At 40.9% G+C, this 26,661-nt stretch overlaps 2 long non-coding RNA genes, 12 other non-coding genes and 1 pseudogene across 15 annotated transcripts; all 15 read left to right on the forward strand.

Annotated features, from left to right (window-relative positions):
• Positions 1–1,302: 1,302 nt before the first annotated feature.
• Positions 1,303–3,208, forward strand: LOC139388348 (uncharacterized). The gene is made up of 5 exons (XR_011629269.1): positions 1,303–1,530; positions 1,820–1,883; positions 2,188–2,503; positions 2,817–2,867; positions 3,158–3,208. It is a non-coding gene; the product is annotated as an uncharacterized lncRNA (long non-coding RNA).
• On the forward strand, positions 1,615–1,681 carry LOC139388857 (small nucleolar RNA SNORD49). Its single transcript, XR_011629380.1, has one exon. It is a non-coding gene; the product is annotated as a small nucleolar RNA SNORD49 (small nucleolar RNA).
• On the forward strand, positions 2,289–2,363 carry LOC139388812 (small nucleolar RNA SNORD65). The gene has a single exon (XR_011629339.1). It is a non-coding gene; the product is annotated as a small nucleolar RNA SNORD65 (small nucleolar RNA).
• LOC139388856 (small nucleolar RNA SNORD49) lies at positions 2,621–2,694 on the forward strand. Its single transcript, XR_011629379.1, has one exon. It is a non-coding gene; the product is annotated as a small nucleolar RNA SNORD49 (small nucleolar RNA).
• On the forward strand, positions 3,007–3,074 carry LOC139388858 (small nucleolar RNA SNORD49). The gene has a single exon (XR_011629381.1). It is a non-coding gene; the product is annotated as a small nucleolar RNA SNORD49 (small nucleolar RNA).
• Positions 3,209–3,258: 50 nt separating the features above from the next.
• On the forward strand, positions 3,259–3,333 carry LOC139388815 (small nucleolar RNA SNORD65). Its single transcript, XR_011629342.1, has one exon. It is a non-coding gene; the product is annotated as a small nucleolar RNA SNORD65 (small nucleolar RNA).
• Positions 3,334–3,439: 106 nt separating this feature from the next.
• Positions 3,440–5,759, forward strand: LOC139388349 (uncharacterized). 2 transcript variants are annotated; one of them, XR_011629270.1, is made up of 3 exons: positions 3,440–3,487; positions 5,007–5,057; positions 5,481–5,759. It is a non-coding gene; the product is annotated as an uncharacterized lncRNA (long non-coding RNA). The 2 variants fall into 2 exon arrangements; XR_011629271.1 differs by lacking the exon at positions 5,481–5,759 and adding an exon at positions 5,247–5,299.
• LOC139388817 (small nucleolar RNA SNORD65) lies at positions 3,545–3,619 on the forward strand. Its single transcript, XR_011629344.1, has one exon. It is a non-coding gene; the product is annotated as a small nucleolar RNA SNORD65 (small nucleolar RNA).
• Positions 3,809–3,883, forward strand: LOC139388813 (small nucleolar RNA SNORD65). The gene has a single exon (XR_011629340.1). It is a non-coding gene; the product is annotated as a small nucleolar RNA SNORD65 (small nucleolar RNA).
• On the forward strand, positions 4,070–4,144 carry LOC139388808 (small nucleolar RNA SNORD65). The gene has a single exon (XR_011629336.1). It is a non-coding gene; the product is annotated as a small nucleolar RNA SNORD65 (small nucleolar RNA).
• On the forward strand, positions 4,335–4,409 carry LOC139388809 (small nucleolar RNA SNORD65). The gene has a single exon (XR_011629337.1). It is a non-coding gene; the product is annotated as a small nucleolar RNA SNORD65 (small nucleolar RNA).
• On the forward strand, positions 4,592–4,666 carry LOC139388811 (small nucleolar RNA SNORD65). The gene has a single exon (XR_011629338.1). It is a non-coding gene; the product is annotated as a small nucleolar RNA SNORD65 (small nucleolar RNA).
• LOC139388816 (small nucleolar RNA SNORD65) lies at positions 4,854–4,928 on the forward strand. Its single transcript, XR_011629343.1, has one exon. It is a non-coding gene; the product is annotated as a small nucleolar RNA SNORD65 (small nucleolar RNA).
• LOC139388818 (small nucleolar RNA SNORD65) lies at positions 5,101–5,175 on the forward strand. The gene has a single exon (XR_011629345.1). It is a non-coding gene; the product is annotated as a small nucleolar RNA SNORD65 (small nucleolar RNA).
• Positions 5,359–5,439, forward strand: LOC139388819 (small nucleolar RNA SNORD65; annotated as a pseudogene).
• Positions 5,760–26,661: the final 20,902 nt, after the last annotated feature.

Genomic DNA, 26,661 nt, shown 5'->3' on the forward strand with positions numbered 1-26,661 from the left:
AACTCACAAACTGCCTACATGGCGCATATCGGCCCTCTGGTTTGCTTTATCGGGTGGAAAAGTATACAGTGTCACTGTGGCAACTCAGCCTTGTCCATTCACCTGGCAACTATAGCAACCAAATACAAGCCCTGCAATGGGGAAGGAAGTAGAGATTTACATGGCAGTATTTGTCTCCGTGACTTTATCACAGATCAAAGGACTGAACATGTCGCCATTCTAGGCTTTTACACATTACCTTATAAAGTTTACACATCTAAGATCATGAAGGAGCGATGAAAAGGAGGGTTTATGCCGTAAAACATGGTATCATAATCTCCTATATCATGATTACAGACTATCTGTACCACAGCTACAAAATAAAGCAACATGTAGAATTTGTGAAAATAAACTAAACTCAAATTATAGTGTTGTCATGAAGATGGACTATCGCTACATCAAGGCTTCATTGGCATGATAGAACATCATGTAATTATAAAGAATAATACTTTACCTTGCAAGCGCACTGAAAGTGCGAAAAGTAAACTCCAATTCGTCAATAGGTTGCGGTAGAACACTATATATTCTACTAAACTCATATTACGTATTTTTCGCTAATAGAAAGTATCCTAGGGCTGCCTACATCCACCCGAAGACGGCTAGTGAGCAGCAGACCAGAGCTGCGAACTCAGCAGTGGAAACAGATGACTCAAATTATGGACCTCCGTTTTAGCTTAACCCTCTCCAGTAGGCTCCCGATGAGTGGGTTAGCTCTAGTCCAGGGCGTAGTGCCCGTTCTTACATGATTAAGAAACACGTACTACGCCCTGGACCAGAGCTAGGCGCGGGTGAGCTGTCCTGAAGTGCGCGAAAGTGAGAGTGTGTGAAACATTTTAAGTATGAACATTTTGAACTTCATATACAAGAGTCAAATCCCCTTAATAGCCTATATCAACGACAAATAAAAGTACAATATTTACATTAAATTATTTTTATTTTTATGATTGATTGCTTTCATTTTACCCACATACAAGTAAAATACATTTACATACTATTTGGGACAGCTGATATGATGAAGGTTTAACCCATGCTTATCTCTGCTTCACTCTAGAGTAGTTTGAATAAAATGTTTATATTCATTATTCTCACGCTTTTGGTAAAGTGTGCAGTGATTGGTTGGGAAGGGAACACACACACACTTTGGATGACGTCCTACCAGCGTTGTGCCTTACGTAAACTACAGCCGACTGCATTTGTGGTGTACGTCACCGGTGCACTATAAATACCTGACTGGCGACGATTATTCTCTCTCTCTCGCGCGTTCTTCTCTCTGTTGAGTCCTGTGGATGATTTGCTGAAGCAGAACGTCCTCTGCATTATGGAAGATGATATGTTAGAAATGCTTCTTTAGTATCTACTTATTGGTATAGTGATGTACCTTAAGTCTTGCCCTGGTTATTAGTTAAGTAGTTAACAGTAGCTACTTTGGAGCATGGGGACTTGCAGAACCATGCACGTGGGCAACTCTGAACGTCTTGAAACCATGCCGTGGTAAGTCTGCAAGGCGAAGATATTAACTAGTTAGCTTGCTGATAATGCATTCGAGTTAACAAGTGGTTTATTTTGTTAGTTTATGGATGTGATGATACCGATATAGGAAGTGCCGTCCGATGCGAAACTGACGAAGATTCCTAAACTGTTAGCTTGCTAGCTAGCCATCTGATCCACGATCACGGAAAACCAACCAGTTACCACCACTGCATATTCAGTGCCCTCATTTTGCTAACACTATTTAAAATGCTAGTCCAAATGCATTAATACATTTTACATTTTGTTCTAGCTGTCTGTATCTGGCCTATGGACTGAACTGAAGCCGTACTCGCCAATGACTGCGCACATGGCAGGTAAATTCAACTGGGATCTTCCCCGCTAGCTAGGCCCGACTAATGTCTGGTTGGCTATTCCATGGCACACTTAAGATTTGTTTTTTGTTTTATGTCAACTGGTATCTAGTCTGATCAAATAATTGAATAGTCACTGTCTATGGCCACAGTTCTTTCAGTGACGAAAGCTTGAATAGGAGTTCGCTTAAAAAATATTTCATTATTTCGGGTACTTCAGAGCAGCGAGGTTGTCTCCTGAATAAAGTTTAGGTTATTGCTTTTATAAATTATTGTAACCCCAGGGATTTTTTTTTTTTTTAAACAGACGCTGCCCGGTGATTTGATTGCAAGGAGACTTAACCTCAAAAGGTAAGACTGCCACACCCACTCCATCGTTTGAGACACTGACTATAAGCAACTGTCTGGTTGTGATGAATCCTAAACTGAAAATAGCTGGAATTACCGTCAGATTGTACAGTGGTGATATTCGGTTTTCTGAACAGGACAGGCAGTGAATTTAATTTTCATACTCAATTTCCAATTCCTTATGAACTGTAGTTGATTGTGTTCCTATTCTTTCTACTTATGGTGGGTTTAAATGGGTGTGCAACAGAGCCAAGGATGTGGAGGCATCTGAAAAGGTACGTTACATTAACACACCCCGTCGGGCTGCTTGTGATGAATACTAAGCAGACAATAGTTGTAGGTGATATTTAGAAACTTAGACCATGCTGCTGTGGCTTAATTGGACAGTTTGTGGATGTGATGATACCAATATAGGAAGTGCCGTCCGATGCGAAACTGACGAAGATTCCTAAACGGTTAGCTTACTAGCTAGCCATCTGATCCACAAACAATGAAAGCCACCTAATAGATGCCTTGCCCTCTAAGTTAGCTAACACTGTTGAAATGCTGGTCCTCATTACTTTGCTGATATTGTATGTTTTGTTCTAGATTTGGGAGACTACTCCTTCGTGGCCTGTGGCTGAACCATACACACGGCAGGTAAATGTAACTTTAAAAAAAAAGTTAGGCCTGCCTAGTAATGTAGTCAATGGCAAATTGAGTACGGGTTTAATTTAAAGAACTTCGTATCTTGTTCTCTGTTCGAATCTTCGATCAGAGGCACCATAGCCACAGCTCTGTCAGTGATGAAAGCTTGAATAGGAAGAGTTTGATGCGACAACTGATGAGTTTATTCAACTACTGAGTAACAAAGCTGTTTAGATCATCATGCACAGTGGTGGTTACTGCTTATAGATTCTATTAACCCCTATGATTGTTTTTTTAAACAGGAGACTCCACCCAAAGTACTTAATGGTGGAGACATCACCTCAAAAGGTAAAACTACCACACCCACTCCAGCCTCAGACTTTCACTCTGGCTAACTGTCTGGTTGTGATGAATCCTAAACTGAAAATAGCTGGAATTACCGTCAGATTGTACAGTGGTGATATTCGGTTTTCTGAACATGACAGGCCGTGATTTTCGATTCTCTAGTTGCGTTTCTCTCTAAGAACTGCTAATGAGTAGTTGCTTTTACTCATTTTCATAACCCCTATTGCCATTTAACAGGTGTGAAGCTGCCCCAATGAGTTGATGGCATGGAGACTCCATCTGCCAAGGTCAGACTAAAACCCACACCTCAACTGTCCCATTCTCTGGGTAGCTGTCTAATCTTGTTGTGATGAATCCCAAACTGAAAATAGCTGGAATTACCGTCAGATTGTACAGTGGTGATATTCGGTTTTCTGAACAGGACAGTGACTCTCAATTTCTACTGTTATGAACTCTAGTTGATTGTGTACCTATTCTAATAGTGGTTCTGAACAGGTGTGGAACTGAATCAATGATGTGGCTGGAGTGGAGACATTCTTTAAAGGTACATGCCCCCCCCACCCTGTAGTCTACACCTCACCTGACCCATTCTTGAAGTAGCTGTCTGGTTGTGATGAATCCTAAACTGAAAATAGCTGGAATTACCGTCAGATTGTACAGTGGTGATATTCGGTTTTCTGAACAGGACAGGCAGTGACTCAATTTCTACTGTTACTTTACTGTTATGAACTCCAGTTGATTGTGTGCCTATTCTAATAGTGGTTTTGAACAGGTGTGGAACTGAATCAATGATGTGGCTGGAGTGGAGACTTCATCTTTAAAGGTACATGACCCCCCCCCCCCCCCTCATTCTTGGAGTAACTGTCTGGTTATGATGAATCCTAAACTGAAAATAGCTGGAATTACCGTCAGATTGTACAGTGGTGATATTCGGTTTTCTGAACAGGACAGGCAGTGACTCAATTTCTACTGTTACTTTACTGTTATGAACTCCAGTTGATTGTGTGCCTATTCTAATAGTGGTTTTGAACAGGTGTGGAACTGAATCAATGATGTGGCTGGAGTGGAGACTTCATCTTTAAAGGTACATGACCCCCCCCCCCCCCCCCCCCCATTCTTGGAGTAACTGTCTGGTTATGATGAATCCTAAACTGAAAATAGCTGGAATTACCGTCAGATTGTACAGTGGTGATATTCGGTTTTCTGAACAGGACAGGCAGTGACTCAATTTCTACTGTTATGAACTCCAGTTGATTGTGTGCCTATTCTAATAGTTGTTTTGAACAGGTGTGGAACTGAATCAATGATGTGGCTGGAGTGGAGACTTCATCTTTAAAGGTACATGACCCCCCCCCCCCCCCCCCCCCCTCATTCTTGGAGTAACTGTCTGGTTATGATGAATCCTAAACTGAAAATAGCTGGAATTACCGTCAGATTGTACAGTGGTGATATTCGGTTTTCTGAACAGGACAGGCAGTGACTTTACATTCCTACTGTAGTTTTGTTCTTTCTAGTGGACTGATTAGGCCTTTTTATTCGTTTTCAAATCTTGGCTCTTGTGATTGTTTTGAACAGGTGTGGAAATGAACCAATGCTGTGAAAGGTAGGCAGAACACCCTCGGGCTACACCCCACCTGTCACTTGTCTGTCTGGTTGTGATGAATCCTAAACTGAAAATAGCTGGAATTACCGTCAGATTGTACAGTGGTGATATTCGGTTTTCTGAACTGGACAGACAGTGACTCAATTTCTACTGTTATGAACTCCAGTTGATTGTGTGCCTATTCTAATAGTGGTTTTGAACAGGTGTGGAACTGAATCAATGATGTGGCTGGAGTGGAGACATCATCTTTAAAGGTACATGCCCCCCCCCCCCCCAATTCTTGGAGTAGCTGTCTGGTTATGATGAATCCTAAACTGAAAATAGCTGGAATTACCGTCAGATTGTACAGTGGTGATATTCGGTTTTCTGAGCAGGACTGGCTATGAGTTGTCATTTGCTTATATAAAATTTTACATTTTCATTCAAGCTTTTTTACTTTTCAGGTAGGCTGCCTTTGCATAACATCCCTGCAGTCTCAGAACTGGACATGTCGACTTTTCACCCTGGCAACAAGCTGCCTTGTGGTCAGCTGGAAGGAATAATTGCTTATTTATGCTATGATGAATCCTAAACTGAAACAGCTGGAATTACCGTCAGATTGTATAGTGGTGACATTAGTACACGCGTCATTTGATAACTTCCCATTTATTCAGCTAATGGCAGTCGTTGTATTTCAGGTGCTCCTCATCTGATGCCCTTTGCTGATTTTTCAGCCCCAACCTGCACCGTCACCCGATCACAATTTAGAAGAGCCGTTCCTATCTATTGTCTTGAGTTTTGTTCAGTGGTGATATTTAGTTCTGAACTTAAAAGTGGTGTTTATGGGCCCTCACTTTGAGTGGGATATTTAAAAATGTGTAAATGTTATACTGTGACACTTCACCTATTTTAAGATGTAAAGAAGTATAACTGTATGTGCCTTCAGTGTGTTCACACCTCAGTACTCTTCCACATTTTGTTACCGGCCTACACACAGTACCCCGTGTCAGTTGAATAATTAAAATATTAAATGTGAGCTTTGTGTATTAACCCTTCGTTGTGGAAGCCTGTAAGTTCGGGAGTAATACATTTGCCTAGTAATTCAGATGTTGCATGAGTTTGTGTGCCATATATTTTAATGTTTTTGCTTGACTACCTCATCTCTACCCACCCCACTCACTCTTCTGTAAGTAAGGTCCCTCAGTCAAGTTCAAACAGACATAGAGGCTAAGGCCACCTGTTGGTGGATGGGTTGAAACAGCTGTTATATCCCTTTACGGGTAGTTCATTTAGCTTTAGATGTTGACTCAAACCTGTTCAATACGAAGGTACAGGTGTCCTAACACAGTTGCTGCTGCAGGAGGGAACCACTTGGATTTCAGAAGCACATTTTGATTTAATGAATGTGATAGAACAGACTGGATCTGCGTTCTCGTTAAGCCTGTTGGCTATGAGCTTGAAATATACTTACTCGTGTCACTAATTTACTTGTCTGTTGGTCAATGAAGGGTGGATGAGGACTTGATCCCTGGAAAGTTAAAATGTCTTAAGTCGGGCCAGCTGTGGCACTTGGGAGGAGGAAGGTTGACTCGACTTCATTCATCAATTGAGACGGAATCTTGGAGGGGGGCCAGAGGCCCACAAGGAATCACATTTTATTTTGTCATGCTGAGTCTGTCTATTGCCATGAAATGCTTACATACAAGCCCTTAACCAGCAATGCAGGTAATGTGTAGGGTTGAGGTGACAATGCATAAATAAACGGGGCAGAGAAGTAGCGTTAAGCTATCGACGCAAATAGTCCAGGCAGCTTTTTTAAAAATACCTTTATTTACCTAGGCAAGTCAGTTAAGAACAAATTCTTATTTTCAATGACTGCCTAGGAACAGTGGGTTAACTGCCTGTTCAGGGGCAGAATGACAAATTTGTACCTTGTCAGCGTGGGGATTTGAACTTGCGACCTTTCGGTTACTAGTCCATCCTTAACCACTGAGCATTCTTGGGGGATGAAGCCATTAGGCCCTCGACTTGGTGTGCTGGTGCAGTAGCAGAATAGTGTGGCTGGAGTGCCTATTTTTAGGGCCTTCCTGACACATCTATAGAGGTCAGATTTGCAGAGGGGGGGGCTTTACGCATCTGACTTCCCCCCCCCCCCCCCCCCCCCCCATTGCACGTGTGACATACTGTTAGCAATTGGGTGCCTGCTTTAAGGCCCCTGAGTTCCCCTTCTGAGTGAGTATTTTGTGTACTTATGGCCTTATACATCTCGTTGAGTGCGGTCTTAGTGCCACCATCAGTTTGTGGTATGTAAGGCAGCTACAAAAAATATTTAACTCTCTTGGTAGGTAGTGTGATGTCAATGGATTTGCCTGAAAAGTGATATTTAAATGCATATGTAGAACCGATATTTATAGACGCACTTCATGTACAGTGCCTTCAGAATGTATTCAAACACATTGGCATTCCACATTTAGCCTAGCTTCATATAGCCTGAAGTCAAAATGGATTAAATAGCTCTCACATTTCATTTTCAATGTATAAAATGTTTTCACTGTCATTACAAGGTATTGTGCACACAAAGTGAAAACATGTTTTAGACTGTTGTACATTTAAATACAGAAATATGATTTACATAACTTACACCCCAGGTTAATACTTTGTAGAAGCACATTTGGCAGCGAGTAAGCCTGTCCAGGTCAATCGGGTTCTTGGTCACCTTCCTGACCAAGGCCCTTCTCACCCGATTGCTCAGTTTGGCCTGGTGGCCAGCTCTAGGAAGAGTCTTGGTGGTTCCAAACTTGTGTTCTTGGTGACCTTCAATGCTGCAGAATTATTTTGGTACCCTTCCCCAGATCTGTACCTCAACACAATCTTGTCTCGGAGTTCTAAACGGGGTTCACGTTGTCATTTATGGGGTAATGTGTGTAGATTGCTGAGGGAAAAACTATATTTAATATTTTTTTTTTAATAAGGCTGTAACGTAACAAAACTTGGAAAAAGTCGAGGGGTCTGAATACTTTCCATAGACACTATATATCCCTTTTGTTAAATCTATGTTCTGCCAGTGTCTGCTAAATTGAGTTAATTCTAATGTTAGACTGCTGAAGAAACAAGGACCGCCAAGGACAGTGTTGCCGTTATCGTGTGAGATTAGGATGTTTGAGAAGAAATTTGTAGCCGAAATACTGCTGAGATATGTTTCCAATGACGATGATTAGAAGTATGATACATGATCTGTTTAATACATCGTTGATGTATTGTGTCTTCAGGGTCACTGACTGTCGGGCAAGACTATTATGGGTTTATGGTATCTAATCACACGTTCTGTGCACTTGGATGATTTGTAGGTATAGTCTATAAAAACCCAAGGGAGCTAGGCACGGAAGCGTGAAACAAGGAACAGACGAGGAATAGTATATATATGCCAGCTTTACCTCTGGATGGAGAAGATTATTACGATCCTTGCAGCAGTGTCGAATTGGTCTCCCTGTGCACAGTTGTTTGTAATTAAAGTCGTAGAAACGCATGATCTTTTGCATCCAGCAGTTCTCCCCATTGGCCAGTTTTAAATTCGGAACAATATCAGGTGAGCAATTACTTCTTTCCTTTCCGGCAACATGGGAGTGATGTCACAAAACAGGGTCTCAGAGTTGGCGAGAAGGTTCCTAAGTATCAATGTGTGAAGTTTTTGAAATGGGTATGGTGACTATACACGCCCAACACATTTTAAAGTGTAGCTTTATGAACTAGAATAATCATGGTCATTTTAAAAGGTTTTACTGGGCAGCTTGGTGGTCATGCTTTGTGATACACCCAATATTTGTATTATGGTTGATCATGAAGTTACACTATTCGAATGCAATTCGTAAATAAATCCATCTGAAATGGGCTGGTACATTTTAATCTGAAGACTACAATAGCTACATTTTTTAAAGGGGCATGCATCAGGGCCTGTATTCACAACCCATCTCAGGGGTATTAATCTAGACCCGGGGTCTTTAACATTTTCTAGCATGAGAGCTACTTCAACGTGTTGTGAGCTAGATTTCAAATAGGCACATTCTTCTCCTCTTCCCCGGGTCCTTAAAGTGTACAAGACAGTAGTGCATCGTTTTCTGTCATCATACCTGCTAAAAATAACGGTTAATAAACAACTTGAAGGGGGGTACTATAACATCTGTGATTCTTTTCCCCAAAAATTATGTTTTTATATTTGCCAAATTGTTTTCTCAGTTATATTTTTCCTGGTATTAGATTTGTTTTTCACTGTAAACATTACAATTGTTCATAGAGAAACAACGACATTTGATGTTTTGAGTCCATGTCAATGCTTAAATCACACCGGAATACCTTTTTTTTTTTTTTTAGGCCTGGAAGAAAACGAACACATTTAGATTTCACTGTAATTCCCCTTTGCACATCTAGTCCTTTGATTACACATCTAATCCTTTGGTTGCACATCTAGTCCTTTGATTACACATCTAATCCTTTGGTTGCACATCCAGTCCTTTGGTTGCACATTAGTCCTTTGGTTGCACATCTAGTCCTTTGATTGCATATCTAGTCCTTTGGTTGCACATCTAGTCCTTTCATCTTCAAATAATATTTTTGCAGGAATCTCCTTGCGAATGATTTGGTAGGTGAGGAATTTGCCATCTAATGTGCAGGTCTAGTGATGGTTCTGTACTGCTGTTGCTCATTTCCTGGCAAAGTTTGCAAAGAACAAATAATAGATCCAGATGATATACTTACTCATTATATACAATAGCTAAATTTTTTAAAGGGGCATGCATCTGGTAAGACAACTTTGCAGTTAACATTTACTTGACAAGGTTTTGGGAAAGGATTTATTTCAACCCACAAGACAGTTATCACATAAACTGGCTACACATGGAGTGATGGACAAAGACTAGCACCACACCAACAGACACAGGCAATATTGCTCGAAATTACTTGGCATACATTGTGTTAGGTTTGGCTTTCTAAGCCTATAGTGGCAAACCAGGGGTGGGATAATGTCATTTTTCATTGATTAGATAGCTGCTAGGTGGGAGCTTGCTGTGTCTGATACTTGTGAGAATTGCAAGTACTTTCAGAATTGTTTGGTGAGCTACTCATAGGTGGGCTGTGAGCTACTGTACTGGTGGCAGTCGGTGTCGTTTAAGATGGACTATTTTGTTTTTATGCGCATGGCCTTATTTCTATTACAGCATATTGGATGACTGTCATTCATATTCCATTCACCCAGCTCAATGTAACATCGACAAGTTAGGCTACTACTACAATTTTTCCTATACTCATCACAAGGTTACTACAACCTAGCCTATGAGTTAAAGTTTACAACGTAGGTGCACAGGTCCAGAGAAATTTGAGTATTTGTGCATTGTATAATTCCTTCTCGTATCTACGCGCTCTCCTCCTCTCACCTTTCCCTTCCCTTGTTGACTTCAGTGCACAATACAACAGTTGTCTGTGAACAGGTGAAAAAACCTTTCCAAACCATAAACGCTAACCGCTACACACAGCCCACATCGTTGTCACCTAACATCATCGTCAACATAGCTAGCTACTAGAATTAATGTGTTAATAAACCTTGTACAGTAAGCAGTTTAGCAGTTACACCGGCGGGCCCAGGTGGCAATAAATTAATACAACCAAAAGCTTACCTTGACTTGGAAGAGTCAAGGTAAGCCCTAGCCAGCTAGCTAACATAGCCCTAGCCAGCTAGCTAACATAGCATCCCTCTGTTATAGCCAGCTAGCTAACATAGCATCCCTCTGTTTGAGCCGGGTGTTTGAGTAGGCAAAACTAGCTAGCTAGGGGGGAAAAAATACAAGTAAATATAGATAGCTCCTCTCGATTATCCTTCATTTTTTAAGAAAATGATTTATTAAAAACTTGTCTTTCTCTCTCTCCGAGTCAACTACTTACGACATTTTCTGCAGTGCTAGCTAGCTGTAGTTTGTGCTTTCTAGATTCATTTTCTGATCCTTTGATTGGGTCGACTACATGTCAGCTCATACTGCAATAGCTCTGATAGGTTGGAGGACGTCCTCCGGAAGTTGTCATAATTACTGTGTAAGTCTATAGAAATGGGTGAGAACCATGAAACTCCTAGCATTTGTAGTGAAGTCAATGTACCCAAAGGATTTTGGGTACATTGTTTCACTATTTTTTGACTCAGGCGCCTCTGTCCATTGTAATCTTGTTTATAATCAGAAATTCAACTGAGATCCTAGATCATCACTCCAACTGAGATGCTTCATACAAAAGGACCCAGATCTCAAATCACCTAACCTAACCTACCCTTATTGTGTAGCATTCCCCTGGGTGAAGCATAGAGGGCGCTATATTCCAGGAAGTGAGTGGCTTGTCTCGACTGAAGTTCATCACCTTCAGTTCGGCTCAGTTGACTGAAAGTCGAGACTGCTAAGTCAATTTATGGTTGCACAAGTCAGACAGCACATTCAAACTATTGTCTCTGTCATGTCTTGATGCTTTGTGTGTGTAAACCAATAAATAAAGGCCCTTTTGATCCCTTCTAGGTATCAGACAACATTACATGATTATCAATCCAACTTCTTTTTCTAAAACAGAGTTTAAATTGAACGAGGTGAAAACCTTTTAACACACCGTTGATATGAATTATGTGATCGGTGGCCTTTTTTTAAATGCTAAAACATTTACTTGGACATTGACAGTGGAAGTAATACATGCATAAGAACAAATGTTCAATTGGCAATCAATAAACCCATTTTCAACAATGTATTTAAGAACATTCCTTACAGTCATTGAAATCAATAATATTATTTCTATATGAACATTTTGTTAGAGGTTTATGTCAATACAAAATGTTTTAAATCATGTTAGTCAGTAATAAGTCATATTTGAATATAAAGAATAGACACGTTACACAATGTTTGATTCAGTAGTACTGAATGTCAGTTTAGGGGTTAAAACATTTACCATAACATTGTGACAATAACAAGGAAAGCCAAAGTACCGGCAGAGCCTAAAGTTATTTATAAGAAATCATACAAAATGTTTTCTCAGGACTATTTTGTTAAAGATGTAAGATGTGTATAAGGAGGAGAATCCAGATGCACCACTTTGATTATTTGTAATATTATTATTGCCAATTGTTGACAAACATGCACCTGTTAAGAAACTAACCGTGAGAACATTGATTGAAACATATGTTTCAAAGAAAGGATGCTGTAACGTAGACGCAGTGAGTCAGGAAGCAAGTGCAATTAGTGAGTTTAAGGACAAAGAACGATGCAAAACAAGAATCTTCTAAACATGGAAGCATAAACAATATAGCCTGGTGGGTGATAACAACAGAGTGCTAGATAAAGGGGAAGTAATCAGGGAGGTGATGAAGTCCAGGTGTGCCTAATGAGGCGCAATTGTGCATAATAAAGGTTGCCAGGTGTGCATAAGGATGGGTTGCCAGGACCGGTGGTTAGTAGACCGGAGAGGGGGAGCGGACGTGACAGATGCAAAAAAGGTCCTGCTCAGGTGATTGGTTGACATATTGTCAATTCAAATCCAAATCAAATGTATTTATAAAGCCCTTCTTACATCAGCTGATATCTCAAGGTGCTGTACAGAAACACAGCCTAAAACCCCAAACTGCAAGCGATGCAGGTGTAGAAGCACGGTGGCTAGGAAAAACTCCCTAGAAAGGCCAGAACCTAGGAAGAAACCTAGAGAGGAACCAGGCTATGAGGGGTGGCCAGTCCTCTTCTGGCTGTGCCGGGTGGAGATTATAACAGAACATGGCCAAGATGTTCAAATGTTCATAGATGACCTGCAGGGTCAAATAATCGAGAAATGTTGTGACTAAACTTAACAAAACAAATGTGTCAGAGGAAGGCCCCAAAAATTGTCATAGACTCCAGTCACCCAAGTCATGGACTGTTCTCTCTGCTACCGCATGGCAAGCGGTACCGAAGCGCCAAGTCTAGAACCAAAAAACTCCTCAACAGCTTCTAATCCCAAGCCATAAGACTGCTGAACAATTAATCAAATGGCCACCCGGACTGTTTACATTGACCCCTTTGTTTTAACACTGCTGCTACTTGCTGTTTATTATCTATGCGTAGTCACTTTACAATGACCTCGACTAACCTGTACCCCCGACTCGGTACCGATACCCCGATAGCCTCGTTATTGTTATGCAATTTTCTTTATTTACATTTTTTTCTCACTTTAGTTTAGTAAATATTTTTTTAACTCTATTTCTTGAACTGCATTGATGGTTAAGGGCTTGAAAGTAAGCATTTTGTATTTGGCGCATGTGACAAATACAATTTGATGTGATTTAAATATCTAATAATGAAAGAGAAGGATTGCCGTTTTGAATTTGGACAAGTTGGTGTGGAAAAACCTTCGTTATCCATCAATAATGATACAGTGCATTCGTAAAGTATTCAGACCCCTTGACTTTTTCCACGTTTTGTTACGTTACAGCCGTATTCTAAAATAGATTAAATCGTTTTTCCCCCTCATCAATCTACACACAATACCCCCTAAAACTTAAAACTAAAAACCTGTTTTTGCTGTGTCATTATGGGCTATTGTGTATAGATGGAATAAGGCTGTAACGTAACAATATTTGGAAAAAGTCAAATAGGTCTATATACTTTCCAAATGCACTGTAAGCAACCAGGTATAGACAACCTAGATGGGAAACTATGAGAATGGTATCAGACTGTTTTGCCACCCCTATTTGCCATGTCTTTAACCAAAACCTAAAGGAGCGTATGTCCACAGGCATGGAAGAAAGCTAAAATAATTCCACTACCCAAAAATAGTAAAGCACCCTTTGCTGGCTCTAACAGCTGCCCAATTATTTTTCTGCCTGTTCTTAGTAAACTGAGAGAATTGTCTTTGAACAAATACAATGATATTTTTTAAAGAACAAGTTAATTACTCACTCTCAGCATGCATATAGGGAAGGGTGCTCAACTTGTACTGCATTGACTGATGCACAGACTGATGATTGGCTAAAATAAATGAATAACAAGATGATAGTTGGAGCTGTATTGTTAGATTTCAGTGCAGCCTTTGACATTATTTATCATAATTTGTTATTGAAAAAAACTCACTTGTTATGGCTTTACATCACCTGACATCACATGATTGGAGAGTTACTTATCCAATAGAACTCAGAGAGTATTGTTCAATGGAAGCTTCTCTAACATCATATATGTACATTGTGGTATCCCTCAGGGCAGTTGCCTTGGGCGTTAATCTTCTCTATTTTTACAAATGATTTGCAATTTGTCTTACAATAAGCAAAAATTACTATATAGAATAAAAAAAATTACTATAGAGTGTGCTGATGATTGCACTCTACACATCAGCACCTACAGCCAGTGAGCTCACTGAGACTCTTAGCAAGAAGTTACAGTCAGTGTCAGAATGGGTAATTAACAATAAACTGGTCTTGAACACATCTAAAACTGAAAGCATTGTATTTGGGTCAAAGCAGGGGTCTCCAACCTTTTCAAGAATGAGAGCTAAAGGCAGCATCAAATGACGCAAAATGCATCATACGGGGATGATTTATGTATTTTGAAAGTTACATATCTTGAAAACTTGATTGCTGACAAGCAAAACATTTTGGGACTATGTCAATAATGGACTATTGAAACAAATACAAAAATATAGTTTTTGGGTGAAGTTGTCCTTTAAGTAAAAATACTACTACTACTTAAGTAGTTTTGTGGGGTATCTGTACTTCACTTTATTATTTATATTTTTGACAACTTTTACTTTTATTTCACTACAATCCTAAAGAAAATATGTACTTTTTTACACCCATACATTTTCCCTGACACTAAAAAGTACTCATTACATTTTGTATGCTCAGGCAGGGCGGAATTATGCTCCAATTCACGCACTTATCAATAATAACGCATCATCCCTACTGCCTCTGATCTGGCAGACTCACTTAACACAAATACTGTGTTTGTAAATTATGTCTGAGTGTTGGAGTGTGCTCCTAGCTGTCCATAAAAAAATGTAATAATAATAATAATCGTGCCGTCTTGTTTGCTTAATATAAGGAATTTGATGTGTAGCATTGACTTTGACTTTGGACTTTTACTCAAGTATGACAACTGAGTACTTTTTCCACCACCCCTCTGGTGTCTCCGAACCCTGGTGTGTCAATAATGGTCAGCGAATATGAAATCTGAAAGCCTGGCTGGTTGTAGAGCTCGTATGATGTTACGATTGAAGTCTGGCTCTCAGCCTGTGACCTGTTGGTCACCTCATGGATGAGCTTAAAGGGGTAGTGATCTTCCCACTTTACCCCGAGAATGTAGTTGATCAATACATTGACCAGAGGGGTTTTTCTTCACCTGTGGACCCCAAAAGCAGGATTAACTTGCTATTTACCTTCTCCACCTGCCTCCACAACGTTTCCTGGCGAAAACTCTTATCAACACATTTATCTTCCTCAGTGCAAGCTTATGGATTGAGAGGTTGCCTTTCTGCAACGTCTCTGATTGGTCCAGGAATTTATCACTTTCTGCGTTGGTCAAACGTTTTACTTTTGGTGAGTCAGACATCCTGACAGTGTTCAATTCAGTCTCAGGACTGAGCAAACGTCACTACCTCACCACAGTTAGCAGAGACTCTGACACTGTATGCAGTTTCAGGCTTTAGACCTTCCAGTGTGCACTCTCTGGTGGTGGTTTTGATGGTGTGCCACATCTTATTGTCAACAGCCTTTGCACACTCTCTGTTGTCAACCTCATAGCCTATGACCTCAACATTATCTCCCACTATGGTAGGAATGTCCCAGTTCACTCTGATACTTTCAGATTCTATTAATGTCTCTGTGGCTACATGGCCGGGTCCTGGAGTATTCTGTCCAGTCACTGGAGAGGCTCACACCAGGTCTACACAGCGCCCTGTAGCTGAACCGGTAGTCTTTATAGGGGTTCAGACGTCTGATGGTGATCTGGTTAGTGGTAGTATCAGCTTTTATCTCTGTCCACTCAGATTCAGCCTGCACAGCCTGGTACAAAACCTGGTACGACTCCACAGACTTGACCCCAAGGTTGGGAGGGTATATTTGCACGTGGACACAGTCATGCTCTTGATGGTGGGGACACCTGGCTTTGATGGCAGTTCAAACTTGGGACCTAACAGTGTCCCTCTCTCATAGACATGTATGGAGGACGCAGTGATGAGTTTGTCTGGAATTGATGCAATGCAGAATGCAAGACTTTGATTTGTTGATGTCCAGGAACAGACATATGGTTTGTCTGGTTAGGGTGGTTACCTTACCGGAGTGAAACCACTTTTCTGCACCAGATTTGGGGGTTGTAATTGAGAACCAGCACTCTTTGATTCAAGTAGTTCTCCAAGTCTCCCAGCTGCTTCTATTCCTCCTTCAAAGATGACAATGCCAAACACACTACATAGTCATTAGATTGATCAAGCACTCTTTTATCAAAGTCACTCTTGGATGACACAACTTGAAACTCTTTCATTATGTCAAGGTAAGAGCTGACAACATTCATCTCTCTCTCTCTCTGTCATCCAGGTATGTGATCATAAGGTCATTCTGGAATGGAGAGCGTTCCGTGCTGTTAAGCATTTTTTTCAGCTCTTCCCCTCTCCCTCCTCATATGGCTGTCACACCTGAAGATGTTGTAATCAGCAATGTCAATATCCTTATCCGGGATCGAGCCATTTGGCTAGTCTTTAACTGTGGTTACACCTTGCATTAACATGTGGTCGATGTGGGTGATCCGATCACTATCTGATTGACGTTGGTTTTATCTACACATGGTAATCAAGTGTGTCTCTTATCTGCCCACTTCATCCCTTCCTGTGTGAAAATGAATCCAACCCTGTCTTGGACCTATGATTTAAGACTGGGCGTAACAGGCTACTGTCCTCATAACCTCAACCTGAGTGTCCACAGTCATACAAATACATGTTCAGAGAATCTCTCCTGTCCCTAAAAAAGTAAGCACACGAAAGAGCTGAGTATCTGGATGTGTGTACACAATGCAATTATTGCACAGTATAAATACAAATATAAATACAAATTATAGACAGTAGCCTACAAGTAGCAAAGTAGAAGTCAATTGATTGAACATGTAATTCTATGTTTAGCGGAGACTTGTGTTTACAGAAAACCAAATGAAGCATTCAAAGAAAAGAACATCTTCCCTTCAGTCAAACATGGAGGAGGTTCAGCGATGTTTTGGAGTTGCTTTCCTGCCTCTGGCACTGGGTGACTTGAACGTGTGCATGGCGTCATGAAATCAGGAGAATACCAGGGCATGTTTGAGCGTAATGTCGGACCCAGTGTCAGAAAGCTGGGTCTCCATTGAAGGTCATGGGTCTTCCAGCAGGACAATGACCCCAAATACACTTCAAAAAGTACCCAAGGAATGGTTCAAGACAAAACTCTGAAGTGGCCAGCATTGAGTCCAGATCTAAATCTCGTTGAAAACGTGTGGAGAGATCTGGAAACAGCAGTTGGGAGAAGGCACCCTTAAAATCTGGGAAAACTGGAGCAGTTTGCACATGAGTGGGCCAAACTGCCAGTTCAGAGGTACAGGAAGCTCATCGATGAATATAGGATGCACTTGATTGCAGTTATTTTGACCAAAGGTTGTGCTACCAAATATTATGTCTGGGTTGTCAATAATTTAGTCACTTCTGTTGATTTTCTGATTTAAATTGATATATTAAGTTCTGAATCAAAAACAAAGGTTCTGTAATATTAACAGTGAAATAAAGAATTTGGTGAATTTCATCTTATTTTTAGGGAAAATTGTGAGTGATTTGAAAAAAAGAGTGCCAATATTTGTATTTTTGCCATCTATTTTTAACTGTGCTGTTTCACAAAGGTTCTGAACCTATATACATTTTACGGAGAGTATATTTTATGTTAGTTATCATGTTGTTTTTAGTCACACCCTTCAGCTTCACTCAACCCCTCCCATCTATCTCTTAACACCATCCAGTTTTGATTTCTATTTGCCATATATATTTTTCAACTGTGTTAACCTTTCTATTCTCAAGATCAATTGTTTTGCTAAAAGTATTATTATATTAGCGATTGATTGACTATGACTTTTCAAATCAACCAGCAGTGCTATTTGCAGAGTTAACTTCAGGTAAACGTTGCAATTCTTCAGTAATTCCTGAACCTGCGACCAAAAACCAGCTATACTGTATATGGACAGTACCAAAACAAATTATCTAATGATTCTGGTTCTCTGCAGCAAAATCTGCAGAGCTGGGATGGTTGTATCCCCCATATATATAACATTATATTGGTTGCAAGATATTTGTATAATCATTTAAATATGATTAGTTACAGTGCCTTGCGAAAGTATTCGGCCCCCTTGAACTTTGCGACCTTTTGCCACATTTCAGGCTTCAAACATAAAGATATAAAACTGTATTTTTTTGTGAAGAATCAACAACAAGTGGGACACAATCATGAAGTGGAACGACATTTATTGGATATTTCAAACCTTTTTAACAAATCAAAAACTGGAAAATTGGGCGTGCAAAATTATTCAGCCCCTTTACTTTCAGTGCAGCAAACTCTCTCCAGAAGTTCAGTGAGGATCTCTGAATGATCCAATGTTGACCTAAATGACTAATGATGATAAATACAATCCACCTGTGTGTAATCAAGTCTCCGTATAAATGCACCTGCACTGTGATAGTCTCAGAGGTCCGTTAAAAGCGCAGAGAGCATCATGAAGAACAAGGAACACACCAGGCAGGTCCGAGATACTGTTGTGAAGAAGTTTAAAGCCGGATTTGGATACAAAAAGATTTCCCAAGCTTTAAACATCCCAAGGAGCACTGTGCAAGCGATAATATTGAAATGGAAGGAGTATCAGACCACTGCAAATCTACCAAGACCTGGCCGTCCCTCTAAACTTTCAGCTCATACAAGGAGAAGACTGATCAGAGATGCAGCCAAGAGGCCCATGATCACTCTGGATGAACTGCAGAGATCTACAGCTGAGGTGGGAGACTCTGTCCATAGGACAACAATCAGTCGTATATTGCACAAATCTGGCCTTTATGGAAGAGTGGCAAGAAGAAAGCCATTTCTTAAAGATATCCATAAAAAGTGTTGTTTAAAGTTTGCCACAAGCCACCTGGGAGACACACCAAACATGTGGAAGAAGGTGCTCTGGTCAGATGAAACCAAAATTTAACTTTTTGGCAACAATGCAAAACGTTATGTTTGGCGTAAAAGCAACACAGCTCATCACCTTGAACACACCATCCCCACTGTCAAACATGGTGGTGGCAGCATCATGGTTTGGGCCTGCTTTTCTTCATCAGGGACAGGGAAGATGGTTAAAATTGATGGGAAGATGGATGGAGCCAAATACAGGACCATTCTGGAAGAAAACCTGATGCAGTCTGCAAAAGACCTGAGACTGGGACGGAGATTTGTCTTCCAACAAGACAATGATCCAAAACATAAAGCAAAATCTACAATGGAATGGTTCAAAAATAAACATATCCAGGTGTTAGAATGGCCAAGTCAAAGTCCAGACCTGAATCCAATCGAGAATCTGTGGAAAGAACTGAAAACTGCTGTTCACAAATGCTCTCCATCCAACCTCACTGAGCTCGAGCTGTTTTGCAAGGAGGAATGGGAAAAAATGTCAGTCTCTCGATGTGGAAAACTGATAGAGACATACCCCAAGCGACTTACAGCTGTAATCGCAGCAAAAGGTGGCGCTACAAAGTATTAACTTAAGGGGGCTGAATAATTTTGCACGCCCAATTTTTCAGTTTTTGATTTGTTAAAAAAGTTTGAAATATCCAATAAATGTTGTTCCACTTCATGATTGTGTCCCACTTGTTGTTGATTCTTCACAAAAAAATACAGTTTTATATCTTTAGGTTTGAAGCCTGAAATGTGGCAAAAGGTCGCAAAGTTCAAGGGGGCCGAATACTTTCGCAAGGCACTGTAGCTGGCAACAGCCCTCTTCAACCTCAGGATGGTGAGGAAAATTGTCTTTGCCCCTAAGACCCTCATTAACTTCTACAGATGCACCGTTAAAAGTATCCTGTCGGGCTGTATCACTGTCTGCAATTGCCGTACCACCCTCAGGGCTCTCCTGAGAGCTCAGCCCAGCGCATCACCGGGAGCACACTTCCTGCCCTCCAGAATATCTATAGCACCTGGTGTCACAGGAAGGCCAAGAAGATCATCAAGGACCTCAGCCACACGAACCATGGCCTGTCCCCCCCTGCTATTATCTAGAAGTCGGAGACAGTAGGTGCATCAAAGCTGGGACCGAGACTGAAAAACAGGTTCTATCTCCAGGCCAACAGACTGTTAAATAGTCACCACTACAAGGTCTCCGCTCAGTACCCTGCCCTGAACTTAATCACTGTTACAAGCTGGCTACCACCCACTACTCTACCTTGCACCTTGCACCTTAGAGACTGCTGGTCACTACGCACTTCATATGTATATACTGTATTCTAGTCAAGGCTCATCCTATATAACTACGGCTGTACACACATTTCCTATTCATATACTGTCCACACTGTCTATACACACACCATTATATACATATACACTGTGGAAAAAACATTAGGAACACCTTCCTAATATTGAGTTGCAACCCCCTTTTGCCCTCAGAAGAGCCTCAAATCCATTTCATAGACTGACCAGGTGAATCCAGGTGAAAGCTATGGTCCCTTATTGATGTCAGGGGAGGAGACCGATTAAAGAAGGATTTTTACGCCTTGAGACAATGGAGACATGGATTGTGTATGTGTGCCATTCAGAGGGGGAAAGGAGGGGGGGGTGAATGAGGCAATTGGGCAAGACAAAATATTTAAGTGTCTTTGAAAGGGATATGGTAGTAGGTGCCAGGAGCACCGGTTTGTGTCAGAACTGCAACACTGCTAGGTTTTTCACACTCAACAGTTTCCCCAAAGCGTTGCAGTTCTTGACACAAACCGGTGCACCTGGCACCTATTATCGTACAATATGCCTTTCAAAGGCACTTCAATCTTTTGTCTTGCCCAATTGGCTCATTCATCCCCCCTCCTTTCCCCTGTAACTATTCCCCTGGTCATAGTGTTAATAAGAATGTCTCAGTCAGATAAGTGTTAAATAAAAAGTATCAAGCTGCTGGGTTTTTCCCTCTCAACAGTTTCCCGTTTGTATTCGAGAATGGTCCCCCACCCACCCAAAGGACATCCAGCCAACTTCAGACAACTGTGGGAAGCATTGGTGTCAACATGGACCAGCATGTGGGTTTTTCACTCTCAACAGTTTCCCGTTTGTATTCGAGAATGGTCCCCCACCCACCCAAAGGACATCCAGCCAACTTCAGACAACTGTGGGAAGCATTGGTGTCAACATGGACCAGCATGTGGGTTTTTCACTCTCAACACTTTCCCGTTGGTATCGAGAATGGTCCCCCACCCAAAGGACATCCAGCCAACTTCAGACAATTGTGGGAAGCATTGGTGTCAACATGGACGAGCATGTGGGTTTTTCACTCTCAACAGTTTCCCGTTGGTATCGAGAATGGTCCCCCACCCAAAGGACATCCAGCCAACTTCAGACAACTGTGGGAAGCATTGGTGTCAACATGGACCAGCATGTGGGTTTTTCACTCTCAACAGTTTCCCGTTTGTATTCGAGAATGGTCCCCCACCCACCCAAAGGACATCCAGCCAACTTCAGACAACTGTGGGAAGCATTGGTGTCAACATGGACCAGCATGTGGGTTTTTCACTCTCAACACTTTCCCGTTGGTATCGAGAATGGTCCCCCACCCAAAGGACATCCAGCCAACTTCAGACAACTGTGGGAAGCATTGGTGTCAACATGGACCAGCATGTGGGTTTTTCCCTCTCAACAGTTTCCCGTTGGTATCGAGAATGGTCCCCCACCCAAAGGACATCCAGCCAACTTCAGACAACTGTGGGAAGCATTGGTGTCAACATGGACCAGCATGTGGGTTTTTCACTCTCAACAGTTTCCCGTTTGTATTCGAGAATGGTCCCCCACCCACCCAAAGGACATCCAGCCAACTTCAGACAACTGTGGGAAGCATTGGTGTCAACATGGACCAGCATGTGGGTTTTTCACTCTCAACACTTTCCCGTTGGTATCGAGAATGGTCCCCCACCCAAAGGACATCCAGCCAACTTCAGACAACTGTGGGAAGCATTGGTGTCAACATGGACCAGCATGCGGGATTTTCACCCTCAAGAGTTTCCCGTTGGTATCAAGAATGGTTCATCACCCAAAGAACATCCGGCCAGAAATGGGTAATTGATGAAAGAGGACAAAGGAAGCTGACACAAATTTTGCCGAGCAACAGATGGGCTACAGTCAGTCAACTGACAGTCCAGTACAAAATTGGTGTCCAAAGACCCATAAAATAATGCACAACTCGTGGTATCTTGACACAAATGGGGTATGACAGCCAACGACCTGACAGAGTATCACTTCTTTCAGCAAAAAACAAGACACTGTGGTTACATTGGCCTTGGAACTAAAACACTGGAGACTGGAGAATTGGAAAAATATTGCCTGGTCTGAAGAATCCCGGTTCCTGCTGTTTTACAACGATGGGAGGACTAGGGTATGGAGAAAACCACATGAGTACATGCATCCATCATGCCGCATGTCAACATTGCAGGCTGATGGTGGTGATGTGATGGTGTGGGGTGTGTTTTCATGGCACACATTGGGCCCCTTGATAAAAGTGGAGCAATGTTTGAATGCCACAAGATATCTGAACATCGTTGCCAATCAGGTGCACCCCTTCATGGCAGCAGTGAAACCATATGCAAATGTATTTTTTTCAGCAGGATAATGCCCCATGCCACAAGGCTAGGATTGTCCAGGAACGGTTCCACAATCATGACAGTGAATTTAGCTTACTGCATTGGCCTGCCCAGTCACCAGATATTGAGCATCTGTTGGAGGAGATGGAACGAGATATTCGGAGAAGAGATCCACAACCAGCCAACTTGACACAACTTTGGGAAGCTTGGAGTCAAAATGGGCCAGCATCCCTGTGGAACATGAAACCAAAAAGAGTTCTACCTAGAACCAAAAATGGTTCTACCTTCTAAGAGTGTACAGTTCCTTCAGAAAGTATTGATTCCCCTCGACTTGTTCCACCTTTTGTTGTGTTACAGTTTTTTTTTTTTCTTTCAACGTGTTGTTGTATTCAGCCTGCATTCTTTGGCTTGCTAACTCTCCTGAGTGGCGCTGCGTCTCAGTGCTAGAGGTGTCACTACAGACCCTGGTTTGATCCTAGGCTGTATCACAACTGGCTGTGATCGGTATTCTCATAGCGCAGGGCAGGGCAGGGCACAATTGGCCCAGCGTTGTCCGGGCGTTTTATGGGTCCGGGTTATGGGAAGGTTTGGCCGGGGTAGGCTGCCATTGTAAAATAAGCATTTGTTCTTAACTCACTTGCCTAGTTAAACACATATAAATAAAACTGTGCCTGCACTGCCCGTCGTTGTGATTGTTTCTTGTTGAGCCACGTTTTCTTTTTTTTTTGCTGATTTTATAATTCTGCCTTAACTGCAATTGATTCTTTAAAATTCAATTAAAAAAAATAGACAAGGAATGATTTATTTCAAAACGATAGAATGGTTTGAATGATAAACTATAGGATCAAATCCAATAAAAACGGTGATATACAGTATTCTGTAGGCCATAAAGAACTGCGTAGTCTGCCTTTATGTCCTCTTTTAGATGCCTGGTGTGTTAATCAGCATGGTAGATACTGTAAGTGGTTTAAAAACACCCCAAAAAGCTAGAGGAGCCTCCTTGTGGTGTATGTTTTAGTGCATATTCCGAAGTTTAAGATAATACACACACACACACGTTTATAATACCTTGTCTCCTAATAAGGTCTGCTTATGTATGAAACTTTATTATATTTTGCAATACTGTATAATATAAACCATAAAAATAAATGTGGTTTTATGATTACAATTTCTATGTACTAGTGGCAGATAAATAAATATCCTAGTGTAAATCAGTGGCAGTCGGTGCCATTTAAGAGGAGGGGGGACGTTTTCTTTTTTTGTGTGAGCATGGCCTTATTTCTATTACAGCATATTGGATGACTGTCATTCATATTCCATTCACCCAGCTCAATGTAACAGCGATAGGTTTAGGCTACTACATGCTACTCTACTTTTCCCTGTTCCCATCATGAGGTTGCTACAACCTAGCCTATGAATAAAAGTTTACAATTTAGGTGCATATGTCAAGAGAAACATTTTGAGTAATCAAGGTGACAGATAGTGACACATTCAAACTGCCTTGTACACTCTTGCCTGTATCTAGCATGTAACAGTGGCAGTCAGTGACGTTTAATATAAGGGAGTACATTTTAAAAAAAATCATCAATGCCTTATTTCTATTACAGCATATTGGATTTTATTTAAAAAAAACTATCTACAGAGTTCACTGCAGTTAGATGTGCTGGTGCCACTCAGACAGTTTACATTATTGAATGACGACCTCTATGTAGTTGAATGTGTTGCTTTTAGTAAATGTTCATTTTTTTATTGTGCTGAATTATATTGTTTTATACACGTGTATGCTGTTCTTATTTTTTTATTTTATTTGGTGGATCAGCTTAATATTGCGGAAAGAATGTTGCTTCCATCAATGTAATTGTCTGCATCATTTCCAATCCCCCATATTTTTTGGGTAAATATATATACATATATCCATATACATACACGCATGCATACGCATACACATATATACGTACACATACCTATATAGACATACTTTAAAAAATATATACCTTTATTATTCCCCGCAAACCCTACCACCCTTCCCCCAATTGGAGTAAACCAATAAACACTTAGGCTTCTACCTTCAGTATATATATCTTATACACATTTTACAGACACAATCTATTTTAAAATAGTTATATTTTGTTTGTTTTTAGTCCTTCCTCTATTTCTGATGTCCATCCAGTTTGATTTCTATTTGAAACTGTGCTATTTCACAAAAGTTCTAAACCTATATACATTTTACAGACCCTGTATGTTTTACATTGGTTATCTTGTTATTAGTCCCACCCTTCAGCTCCCTTCAACCCCTCCCATCTATCTCTCAACATCATCCATTTTGTATTTCTATTTGCCATATATTTTTCAACTGTGCTGTGATGCTTCACAAAAGTACTGAACCTTTCTATTCTCATAGCTTCTACAGATTGTAAATTAAAAATATTTTGTTTTGCTAAAATAATTATATTATTGAATGATTGACTATGGTTTTTCAAATCACCCAGTATTGCTATCTGCAGCGTTACTTCTAGGGAAATGTTGTAATTCCTCAGCCATTCCTGGACCTGTGACAAAAAACGAGCTACATATGGACAATACCAAAATAAATGATCTAATGACTCTGCCTCCTCACAGCAGAATCTGCAGAGCTGGGAAGATTGTATATGTTGTTTTAAAATTCTGTTTTTATTGTAATGTGTACAGGGCTCTCTTGTAAAATGTATTTTTAATCTCAATGTGACACCCTGTTTAAATCAAGGTAAAAAAATAAACCTGCTACAATAATGCAGTACAGTGTACAGCCAACAAGCAGTTAATAAAAAAACAAGCTTACCTTGACTTGGAAGAGTTCCAGTGTTGCATAGCCCTAGCCAGCTAGCTAACATAGCCCTAGCCAGCTAGCTAACATAGCCCTAGCCAGCTAGCTAACATAGCCCTAGCCAGCTAGCTAACATAGCCCTAGCCAGCTAGCTAACATAGCCCTAGCCAGCTAGCTAACATAGCCCTATAGCTAACATAGCCCTCTAGCTAACATAGCCCTAGCCAGCTAGCTAACATAGCCCTAGCCAGCTAGCTAACATAGCCCTAGCCAGCTAGCTAACATAGCCCTAGCCAGCTAGCTAACATAGCCCTAGCCAGCTAGCTAACATAGCATTCTTCTCTTTTTGAGCCGGGTGTTTGACTAGGCTAACCTAGCTAACTGCATTCGCTATCTAATTAAAAGTGAAAAATAAATAGAAAACATAGCTACAGTTGAAGTCGGAAGTTTACATACACCTTAGCCAAATACATTTAAACTCAGTTTTTCACAATTCCTGACATTTAATCCTAGTAACAATTCCCCCTTTTAGGTCAGTTAGGATCACCACTTTATTTTAAGAATGTGAATTGTCAGAATAAGAGTAGAAATAATTATGTATTTAAGCTTTTATTACTTTCATCACATTCCCAGTGTGTCAGAAGATTACATACACTCAATTCGTATTTTGCAGCATTGCCTTTAAATTGTTTAACTTGGATAAAAATGTTTTGGGTAGCCTTCCACAAGCTTCCCACAATAAGTTGGGTGAATTTTGGCCCATTCCTCCTGACAGAGCTAGTGTAACTGAGTCAGGTTTGCAGGCCTCCTTGCTCGCACACAATTTTTCAGTTCTGCCCACAAATTTTCTATAGGATTGAAGTCAGGGCTTTGTGATGGCCACTCCAATACCTTGACTTTGTTGTCCTTAAGCCATTTTGCCACAACTTTGGAAGTATGCTTGGGGTCATTGTCCATTTGGAAGACCCATTTGCGACCAAGCTTTAACTTCCTGACTGATGTCTTGAGATGCTGCTTCAATATATCCACATAATGTTCCTGCCTCATGATGCCATCTATTTTGTGAATTGCACCAGTTCCTCCTGCAGCAAAGCACCCCCACAACATGATGCTGCCACCCCCGTGCTTCACGGTTGGGATGATGTTCTTCGGCTTGCAAGCCTCCCCCTTTTTCCTCCAAACATAACGATGGTCATTATGGCCAAACAGTTCTATTTTTGTTTCATCAGACCAGA

Source organism: Oncorhynchus clarkii, chromosome 29, assembly GCF_045791955.1.
Source record: "Oncorhynchus clarkii lewisi isolate Uvic-CL-2024 chromosome 29, UVic_Ocla_1.0, whole genome shotgun sequence".
In the NCBI taxonomy this organism is placed as follows: Eukaryota; Metazoa; Chordata; class Actinopteri; order Salmoniformes; family Salmonidae; genus Oncorhynchus; species Oncorhynchus clarkii.